General features: G+C 45.1%; 1 long non-coding RNA gene across 1 annotated transcript; it reads left to right on the forward strand.

Annotated features, from left to right (window-relative positions):
* The first annotated feature begins 1,751 nt into the window (after nucleotides 1–1,751).
* Nucleotides 1,752–9,806, forward strand: LOC146402313 (uncharacterized). The gene is made up of 4 exons (XR_014808633.1): nucleotides 1,752–2,519; nucleotides 3,918–4,091; nucleotides 6,963–7,140; nucleotides 9,232–9,806. It is a non-coding gene; the product is annotated as an uncharacterized LOC146402313 (long non-coding RNA).
* The last annotated feature ends 1,572 nt before the right edge of the window (nucleotides 9,807–11,378 follow it).

An 11,378-nucleotide genomic window follows, 5' to 3' on the forward strand; every position in this document is an offset into this window, starting at 1 on the left:
AATCACCGATGACTGAAAATAAATTGAGAATAAATATTTATTATGCTTATTGTTTATTACTTGTCTCCCTTCATGTTTCAGTTATCTATTGGTGCCACCACTACCCTATGAATTAGTGGCTTAAAGCAACAGAAATTTGTTCTTTTAGAGACTACGTGGGTGACTGGGCTTGGTGGGCAAGTCTTCTGATCCACATGATGTTGGCTGGGGTTGTTCCGATGGCTGCATTCAGCTCGGAGCTTGGCTGAAGGTGGAAGGTCAAGATGGTATTGACTGAGCCTGGTGCTGCAGCTGTGGTGCCTGGAATGACAAAGAGCTGGCTCGGCTCCTTTCTGGGTAGGGCGGTTTGACTTTTCTTACCTTGTATTCTGGGCTCCAAGAGACCCAAGTCAGAAGCTGCCAGTTCTCTTGCTGGCTGGGCCCGGAACAGGCCCAGGCTCACTTTGGCTACATTCTATTCTCAGAGCAAGTTGAAAGGCCAGCCCAGATTCAGGAAGAGAATTAGGTTCTTCCTGATGGACGGAGGGGCGCGTGCCTGCAGGTACCACGGGGGTGTTGGCTGCCATCTTTGGAGACCGTCTACCACGTCCCAAAGGTGGAATAGTCCTGGCACGTAGCACATGCTCAGCAAATATTTGTCGGCTGAATTGGACTCAAGTTGCTCATATTCAGTTTAGACCCAGACCTGATTCTAGATCACAGGAGAGGACTGGGGTGCGATGACCTTGCCTCCCAGCCTATGGCACGGTGGTCTGTGTGCACCTCTCTTCACATATGTATGGGTTTATAAAGAATGTCAAAGGGCCTGCTGCACAGCACAGGGAACTCTATCCAACCGCTGCGATAGAACATGATGGAAGAGAATACGAGAAAAAGACTGAATATATATGTATGACTGGGTCACTTTGCTGTACAGCAGAAATTGACAGAACACTGTAAATCAACCATAATAAAAAATTGTTTTTTAAAAGCACATCATGGAGTTTTTGGAGTTCCCATTGTGGCTCATGGAAATGAATCTGACTCGTGTCCATGAGGACACAGACTCAATCCCTGGCCTCACTCAGTGGGTTAAGGATCCAACGCAGCCGCAAGCTGTGGTGTAGGTTGCAGACATGACTTGGATCCTAGGTAATTGTGGCTGTGGTGTAGGCTGGCAGCTACAGCTCTGATTTGACCCCTAGCCTGGGAACCTCCATATACCGTGTTCTATATATATATATAGAACATTGGGGTGTTCTTGTTGTGACTCAGCAATAATGAATCTCACTAGTGTCCATGAGGTTGCAGGTTTGATCCCTGGCCTTGCTCAGTGGGTCAAGGATCGGGCATTGCCGTGAGCTGTGGTGCAGGTCCCAGACTCGACCAGGTTCCTGGGTGGCTATGGCTGTGGCATAGGTTGGCAGCTGCAGTTCTGATTCAATCTCCAGCCTAGGACCTTTCCTAGGCCACAGGTGCAGCCCTAAAAAGACGAAACCAAGAAATGAAATAAAATAAATTTTAAAAAGTTAAAAGAACATCAAAGAGACCCAAAATAAAGCAAGCAGAATGATGGGAAGATGGGCCTCATGGTCCTGGCAGCCTTCCAGCTTGGATTCTAGGCTGGGAGAGCTTCAGCGTCTCATTCTGCTCAGGCCCTTGGTTTCTCGCTCTAAAGTATGTGCATGGGGCCTTTTTAGTGCTGTAGTTTTCTGGTCATGGCAAAATACAGATTTATTCATTTGTTTGTTTATTGGTATTTCAGGGACTGAGCTCGGTGCTGGGCCACAGAAGAGAGATGACACAGTTGGTGACCTTGATATGTAAATGCATAAGGTCAATGTGACCAGTATATTAAAAAGGGGTGGATACATCACCCTCACTCAAGATCTAGGTAAGATTGGCTCCGATGACCATTTGAAGCCAGTGCTTCTGTTCCTGGCTGACTGGCAGGATCCACCTGTGTAGACGTTTTAAAATGCTGATGCCCAAATTCCCACCCTAGAGATACGATTTACTGGTCTGAAGGGCAGCCTGAGGTTTAATCTAAATTAGAAGATCCCCAGGCAATTCTAATATGCCCCAGGCCTTCTGGTTCAGATTTCCAGCCTGGATTCCCTCTGGTCGCCTCTTGGCTACATCCCAGCTCCCTGTCAAAGGCAGGGGCCCCGCCCTTTCCTTTAACGTCCCCTCCCAAGCCCCCCCCTCTGCTCCTTGAAAGCGCTGAGAGGCCAGCCTGCAGGGCAGCAGCAGGGACATCAAACAGCCCCCTGTGCCCTGAGTCCCTCCCACTCACAGTGGGAATTTGGCAATCTGTGGATCTTTGCCGTGCTCCGCGAAACCTGGTGTGCCGTGTACCTGTGCGGCCGGAGAGGACCCCACCTGCACTGATGGAAGGATGACAAGGTACTAGTTTGCACAAAGCTGCCCACCAGGGCTGAAACCGCAGGGCGGGTGCGCCACTGCCCAGAAGCAGCCAGCTGCCTGCCTCATCTGGGTGTCATTAAAGAAAAAATTATGCACGACGCTCATCAGAGATGGTAAGGCGACTTTATTTGGGGGGGGGCATGGGGGGATGCGAGATTGATGTTGAGACCACTGCAGTGGGGGCTTGAACAGAAGGAGAGAGATGGGCCTCTCCTCCGGATACAACGACAAAAAAGTGGGGCTTGAGCATAGCCCGGGAGCAGGGTGAGGAGGTCAGGGGATGGAACATTACTGAGCAAACATCAAGGGTGAGGGGGACTGGGGCTGAACCGACCTAACAGGATTCTTGCAGAAGGCAGGCCAGGGTGACCAGACAGCACCTGGGGGAAGGTGGGGGTGAGGAACCAGATTTCGAGGGTGATCAGATATCAAGGGTGGGGGGTTCTGGTTAAACTGACTTAGCAGGATTCTTGCCCAAACTGAACCATGTAGAGACAAACACCAAAGTCCAAAAGCCCAAGTCGAGCTGAGAAAGAGGTTCTGGGCAGCCTGAGTTGAGTTTGGTTGAGAGAATCGTTGTCGGTGGCCAGGGAATCCCCAGACATGAGAGCCAGGAAAGCAGGCACCCCATCTGTGAGAAGGCAGGGCCTGGGGAGGGAGTTTACACTGAGAGGCCAGAGAGGCGGTTCTATGGGGGAGAAAAGAACGTCATCAAGATGGGAGTTCCCGTCATGGTGCAGTGGTTAACCAATCCGACTAGGTACCACGGGGTTGCGGGTTCGATCCCTGGCTTTGCTCGGTGGGTTAGGGATCCGGCATTGCCGTGAGCTGTGGTGTAGGTTGCAGACGGGGCTGGGATCCAGCGTTGCTGTGGCTCTGGTGTAGGCTGGCGGCTACAGCTGCGATTGGACCCCTAGCCTGGGAACCTCCATATGCTGCAGGAAGCGGCATAGAAAAGGCAAAAAAGACAAAAAAAAAAAGTCAACAAAAAGTGAGAAGTCTTGAAGCCTTATGGAGAAGAACTGGGGGTGACACAGGGGTGGGGAGGAGGACTGTCAGGAAGTAAAAAAATAAACTGACTTCTCCTTTAAAAATTCAGTTGATGAGCTCTGAAAAAGAGCGATCAAGGCAGAGAAATAAGTCAGTGTCCTGGGAGTTCAGTGGAAGAAAATCTCATCTCAATGCAAAAGGAGAGAGATTTCGAGGACAAATCCAGGCAATCTAACATTCAAAGGAAAGGGGTTTCAGAAAAAGGGAAAAAAAAAAAAAGATCATACAAAGGGAAAACAATAATTGAACAATTAATTAAAGAACATTTTCTGAGCAGGAGAAAAGCCTTGATTAAAGGGGCTGTAGAGTTTCAGGAAGGATTAATTAAGAAGACATATACTTAGACAGACCCTAGTGTAATTCCTGAATTATAAACTTCCAGGCAAAGAGGATGTGTGACTCTGAGACTAACCCATAAAAGATGCTCCGACTCCATTTCTGACTCTCTTTCTTGTGGGCAGCCCTGCGGAGGCCCATGTGACAGGGGACAGAAGCCAATAGCCGCAGGAGTGCGTTTGGAAGAGAAGCCTCCAGACCCAGGCTCGCTTTGGCTGTCATTGGATTGCAGCCTCCAGAGAGACCCTGAACCAGGACCACCCAGCTAAGCTGACCCTGGACTCCTGACCTTCAGAACTGTGAGATAACCACTGTTTGTTGTTCTAAGCTGCTAAGTTGTGTGGTCATTTGTTACACAGCCACAGATAACCAAGACAACCTATAAGGAGATACAGCTTTCTGTGATTATTAGGGATGGGAAGGGAGCCGTCCGGGGAGGGAAAGTATCAAGGGATTTCCAAATTAATAAGAGAAGGAATGATGAGACACCTGAGCAAGCAGTCAAGTCATGATCACGTAGTGAACATAAGTGAGAAAAATGCTGAATAGAACCAGGCAATACAGCCCAAAATTGAAGAAAATAAAATTAGACCTCTAAATTTCATGATATGCAAAATTCATTTCTTGCAAAGGCTTCATGTGAAACCTAGGGGAAACTAGGCATACGTTACCATTCTTCACCAATCGACATTCTCCAAAAAAGATAATCAGGGGTTCCCATTGTGGCTCAGTAGGCTAAGAATCCCATGTAGTCTCCGTGAGGATGTGGGTTCTATCCCTGGCCTCGCTCAGTGGGTTAAGGATCCCGCGTTGCCACAGGCTGCTGTGTAGGTCACAGATGTGGCTGGGATCCAGCATTGCCATGGCTGTGATATGGCCAGGGAACTTCCAAATGCTGCAGGTATGGCTGTAAAAAGAAAAAAAAAGAGACAATCAGATTTCATTACATGAAAATTATTTTGTCTAAGAAAAAAGCTTCAGCAAAATTAATAAAAAAATAATTAAAAGATTATATACAGGGGGTTCCCATCACAGCTCAATGGTTAACGAACCTGACGAGCATCCGTGAGGATGCAGGTTCAATCCCTGGCCTCTCTCAGTGGGTTAAGGATCCCGAGTTGCCATGAGCTGTGGTGTAGGTCACAGACGTGGCTTGGATCCCACATTGCTGTGGCTGTGGTGTAGGCCAGCGGCTATGGTTCTGATTCGACCCCTAGCCTAAGAACCTCCATATGCCTCCAGTGTGGCCCTAAAAAGACAAAAAGACCAAAAAAAAACCACAAAAAGATTATATATGAAGAGATTTTTAAAAATAGAAACCAAGCCCTTACAATACAAATGCTATTTCGTCTTTTTTTTTAACTTTTTGACCTCTCCACATTATAAAAGAGAGCCTACAGTATGTATCTTTCTCCGTCTGACCTATCTCACTTAGCATAATGCCCTCGAAGTCCATCCATGTCATACATGCACAAATGGCAGGATTTCTTTCTTCCTTTTTTTTCAGTGGCTGAATAATATGCCTGAATTTTCTTTCTCTACTTATTCCATCAATGGACCCTTAGGGTGCTTCCGTATCTTGGCTCTTGTAAATAATACTTCAATGAAGTGGGGTGCATGGGGGTTATAGATGCAAACTATTGCATTTGGGGTGGATAAGCAATGAGATCCTGCTGTACAGCCAGGGAACCACATCGAGTCACTTGTGATAGAACATGATGGATGATAATGTGAGAAATAGAATGTGTAGATATACATGTATGCCTGGGTCACTTTGCTGTACAGCAGAAATAGAACATTGTAAATCAACTATAATGGAAAAAATAATATATATATATATATATATATATATATATATATATATATATATATATATATATATAGTCTTTTTGCCTTTTCTAGGGCTGCTCCTGCGGCATACGGAGGTTCCCAGGCTAGGGGTCGAATCAGAGCTATAGCTGCTGGCCTACACCACAGCCACAGCAACGCCCCATCTGAGCGGCATCTGCGATCTACACCACAGCTCGTGGCAACGCTAGATCCTTAACCCACTGAGGGAGGCCAGGGATCAAACCCGAAACCTCATGGTTCCTCGTCGGATTGGTTTCCGCCGCACCACGACAGGACCTCCATACTTGTCTATTTCTATATAAAATTATATTAATGTGATACAATAGGTTTTTTTATATTCTTAATTCTATGAAGACAACTTCACTGTCCCAACCTCTCGATGCTTCTCAGACTTCTCTTTTCCATTAATGTCTAGTTTATTTTACTCAAATTTAAAAAATCATATAAGCATAAATCTCTAAGAATGATTTGGGATTTCATGAAATTCATTTATAGTTTGGGGTATTTTATATTTTGTGTTCGATGTGTTCATTCAAAAACATGGTATATCTTTCCATTCAGAAGATATATTAAATTCTTTTAAAAAAATGAGAAAATTGATTTCACATGTCTCATGACTTAACCTGCATCTTTGGGGGCTGTAAGAGGGAGAATCTACAAGTCCCCTGGGCATATTGAGAATTGCCCCCCTGCTTTGTAATAGAGCAGCTGCATTTGGTTGTTGGATGGTGGGGGTGAGTCTTTTGGCTGAGATCTCTCTCTCTCTCTCTTTCTCTCTCTCTCTCCCCCTCTCGCTAATCTTTTAATCTCATGGGATCAAGGCTACAGCATTGATTGGCATTCTGCTCAGAAGGGCAGGTTTTGGGGTTAGATCAGCTTCAGTTTGTATGTGGCATTACCACCTAATGCACATGCTATTGAACTCCCCAAGCCTCATTTTTCTTTTCTCTAAAATAAACATAGTATTTGGAGTTCCCATAGCTGGCTTGGTGGATAATGAAACTGACGAGCATCCACGAGGATGTGGGTTTGATCCCTGGCCTTGCTCAGTGGGTTAAAGATCTAGGGTTGCCATGAGCTGTGGTGTAGATCGCAGATGCCGCTCAGATGGGGCGTTGCTGTGGCTGTGGTGTAGGCCAGCAGCTATAGTTCCGATTCGACCGTTAGCCTGGGAACCTCCACATGCCGTGGATGTGGCCCTAGAAAAACATAAAAAAAAAAAAAGAAAGAAAGAAAAGAAACAAGAAAAGAAAGAAAAAGACAAAAATATATAAAATAAAATAAATAAAATAAACAAAATACTCATCTCATTGTTGTAGGCATTAAATGAGCAAAGAGCTGCAAAGTGCTTGCTTAGTGCCTAGAGGAAGACATAGCTGAGGGATGCTGTCTATGTGTTGCCCATGATTGGCATATGAGAAAGAAGAGAAGGACAGGCCACCACTGCACCCCTGTAAGCACGCACAGCCTGAGCAGCCTGTGGATCTATATTACAAGGTAAACCCCATCACCTCCAGCTGGTACTTTACCGGGAGGGCTGTCTTCTAGCACGCAGTCAAATTCATCACCGGAGAAGCACCTACATCTTCAGAGTCCAGGTCGGAGCCTCCCTTTCTGTTTCTACTGCTCTTCAGGAACTTGCAGAGTTTGAAGGTGACCTCCATGTCCAATCCTAGTGCACCTTTTGAGTCCGGTGACATTTTCTGGGATGCTCCCACATCAGATGCTGCCAAGCATTTCCTCCTTGAATCACCTGCCCTTTGCTCTAGAAATCCTAGGATCCTCTGAGCGCCCCTCTTACTCTGCTGATGACCCTCTCCTGGTTGATGTCCTTCACCCACTCTTTGCCCTTCAGCATCCTCCAGGATCCTGTCCTTGACCCTCTGCCCTTCTCCTTTAAACTCTTCTTGAGGGAGTTCACCCATGGTCAGGGTCTATCTGATCCTTCGGGCTTACACCAGCTTTTTTATCTCTGACCTTCAGTGTCATATCTCATCTCGGATTTGGGCATTCACGTATGGGGTGTCCATATGAACGTTACAACTGATATGTCCCAAATGAAATCAATCTCCTCTACCTCCTACCCCCATGTACATCCCCTGCAGATGAGCTTATCTTCCTTCTTTTGCTAATTAAGTTAATGCAGTCATCATCTAGTCATTTCCCAAACCAGAAATCTAGCCACCATCCCTATTTTTCTCCTACCATGTTTAATGCGTCCCCAGATCTTGCCGATTTAATCTCTCAGACATGTTCACCCCATTTATAACCCTCATTCAGGACCATAACATCTTTTTTTCCCCCCATTTTAAAAGTTTTATTGAATTCTACTTGATTTACTATGTTGTGATCATTTTTGCTGTACAACACAGTGATTCCATTACACATGTACCCCCATCTATTCTCTTTCAGATTCTTTTCCCACATAGATGATCTCAGAATATTAGGTAGAGTTCTCCATGTTATGCAGCAGGTCCCTGTTGGCCAATCATTTCATAGACCTCAGTATGCACATGCAAATCCCAACCCCCCTTGTCCATCCCTCCCCCCACCTCTGTCCCCTGTGGTACCCATAAGTTTTTCAAAGTCTAAGTCTGTTTCTGTTCTGCAGATAAGTTCATTTGCATCCCTTTTTTAGATTCCGCCTATAAGTGATATCACGATGTCTGTCTTTCACTGTTTAACTTCAGGTAGTATGATCATTTCTAGGTCCATCCATGTGGTTGCATATGGCATTATTTTGTTCTTTTCATGACAGAGTAATATTCCATTGTGTATATGTACCACATCTTCTTTATCCATTTTTCTGTTGATGGGCATTTAGGTTGCCTCTATGTCTTGGCTACTGTAAATAATGCTGCAATGAACACTGGGGTATCTTTTGGAATTATGGTTTTCTTGGGATAGAGGCACAGGAGTTGATTGCTGGAGCATACGGTAGTTCTATTTTTAGTTTTTTGAGGAACCTCCATACTATTTTCCATAGTGGTTGCACCATTTTACATTCCCACCAAGAGAGTAAGAGGCTGCCCTCTTCTCTGGACCCTCTCCAGAATTTATTGTTTGTAGATCTTTTGATGATGGCCATTCTGGTTGATGTCAGGTGGTACCTTGTAGTGGTTTTGATTGGTATTTCTCTAATAATTAGCAATGTTGAGCATCTTTTCATGTGTTTTTTGACCATCTGTATAGGATCTCGGCATTTTAACCTGAACCACTGCGATATAATTTAAACTCTTTGGTCCCAAGTCTGTCCCCAAGACTGCCTCTCCACTCACTTTCTCCTCACAATCCATGACCTAGTAAGAGTACATTTTGAAAGCTAAGGCATGTCCCTGTGCCTTTCGTTGGGCCAGTCCTTTTACTGAGGGCACTTTTCCCATCTGTCTTTGCTTGGCTACCTCTTACTCATGGTAGTGGGTTGGATGGTCTTCCCCTAAAACATATGTCCATCTGGAGCCTTGGAAGATGTTCTTATATGGAAAAAAAGGTCTTTGCACATATAACTAAGGTAAGGATCTTGAGATGAGCTCATTGTGGGTTTTCCAGGTGGGCCCTAGATCTAGCCAGTAACAAGTGTCCTTACAGGAAGAGGAAGACAGAAGCACAGACAACACTGCGAAGATGGAGGTGGAGCTTGGAGCTATGCTGCCACAAACCAAGGAATACCTGGGGCCACCAAAGATAGTAGAGACAAGGAAGGAAATCTCCAGAACTTTCAGAGCATACCTGCTGATTACTAAAACTGTGAGAAAACACATTTCCATTGTTTTAAGCTACCAGGTTTGTGTTAATTTGCTATGGCAACCCTAGGAAACTAATATTTTCACCCTTCAGGACTCAGGGCATGCATCGTCTCCTCCAGGAAGTCCTCCTGGAGTTCCTCCTACCATCACTCCATTCCTGCCAGCATATATATACACATGTTTGAAGATGTTAAGCCCAATTTGTATCATCTATCACAATAAATTATGAATTTTCCTATCCAGTTGGGAAGAAGAAATAAAATCCAGGTAGACATTGTTTACATGAGACACATCTAAAACAAATAATACGAACCCTACTATTATTACGAAAAAGCAATAGAATAGAGCACTTTGCACATATTAACCCGCCCACAAACTGTCATGATTATGACTGTTTGCCAAGGTGATATAATCATTCCTCCCATCCTTGTACTCATCACCCTTGAAAGGTGACTCGATTCTGCCTTGTAAGAGGTAGAGCTTATTAAAAATCAGTAAATATTGGACAAATGTTTTTTCACAGTATTTTGTTTCATTTATCACATGGTGCCAGTAAAACCACTTTTTGCATGAAATGTTGTGCTCCCCTAAGTGGATTCACTCTAGAGTGTTTTTTTTTTTCTTTTTTCCATTGTACTCTTGTTCTAGGATAATGATATCTTGTTTTTTTAATTTTTTAATTTTTTTATTTTTATTTTTTTTGTCTTTTTGCTATTTCTTTGGGCCGCTCCCGCGGCATATGGAGGTTCCCAGGCTAGGGGTCCAATCAGAGCTGTAGCCACTGGCCTACGCCAGAGCCACAGCAATGCGGGATCCGAGCCGAGTCTGCAATCTACACCACAGCTCACGGCAATGCCAGATCCTTAACCCACTGAGCGAGGCCAGGGATCGAACCCACAACCTCATGGTTCCTAGTTGGATTCGTTAACCACTGCGCCACGACGGGAACTCTGGATAATGATATCTTGTATCTCTTCTCGAACATGGTCGATCTGAGTAGATAGCGATGTAGAAGATTTGAATAATACGGTTTTAATTTAGTTTCTTCTTGATTTTTTTCTGGATCCCATGAACATTCTCCATAGATTTCCCCCATTTCAACTCCTAATCATTTATAGCAGGCATGGAGAAAACCAATGATTTAGGTATATTTATCTGGAATCTAACAAAATCTCTCATTTATTTATTTATTTGCTTTTTAGGGCCACACCCACAGCATATGGAGGTTCCCAGGATAGGGGTCAAATCAGAGCTACGGCTGCTGGTCTATACCCCAGCCACAGCAGCGTCAGATCCAAGCTGCGTCTGCGACCTACACCACAGCTCACAGCAATGCTGGATTCTTTAGCCCACTGAGTGAGGCCAGGGATTGAACCTGCATCCTCATGTTTACTGGGCCATAAGGGGAACTCCTGAAATCTAACAAAATCTCTTAAATTGTATTTATTTCTTTTTTAAGCACTGCATGTAAAGATAATTCTTTATCATTTATTTCCCCATATTGATGGGCATTCGGGTTATTTCACGTTTTGTTGCCTTCCACATAATGCAGCTATCTTTGTACACTGAGATCTTCAGGGGAGTCTGGAGAGTGGGGTTGGTGGGTCCCAGCTCTGGCATAGCTGGGACCCTTGAGAACCAAGAAAGAAAAATATCTTTCCCCTAAAACTTTCTATTACATGTACATATTGGTTGATTTTACATTGTCCTCCTTCTGGGTTTGAGTCTGAATCTGGTCCTCCCAACATGCCCAGGTCTCGGGGTGTGGTGAGGCACGCGGGCATCTCTGTCGTGGCTTCAGCGACATCATGGACCCTTCGATCCAGGCAGCGACATCATGGACCCTTCCTTCAATCCAGGCAGCTCTGTCTCCTGGTTCTGCAGTGTGGGGTGTGGGCTGGGCTTGAGATGATCGGAGGGTCTTAGCGCAGCATCTCAGGAGAGGGCCTGCCTACTGCAGGAAGACTCAGACACCCAGCAGCCCTCCCC

The sequence above is a fragment of the Sus scrofa genome, chromosome 6 (assembly GCF_054392235.1).
Source record: "Sus scrofa isolate SSC_HxYL_T2T_F1_AM1 chromosome 6, Sscrofa_HxYL_maternal_Yorkshire_Landrace_v2.0, whole genome shotgun sequence".
In the NCBI taxonomy this organism is placed as follows: Eukaryota; Metazoa; Chordata; class Mammalia; order Artiodactyla; family Suidae; genus Sus; species Sus scrofa.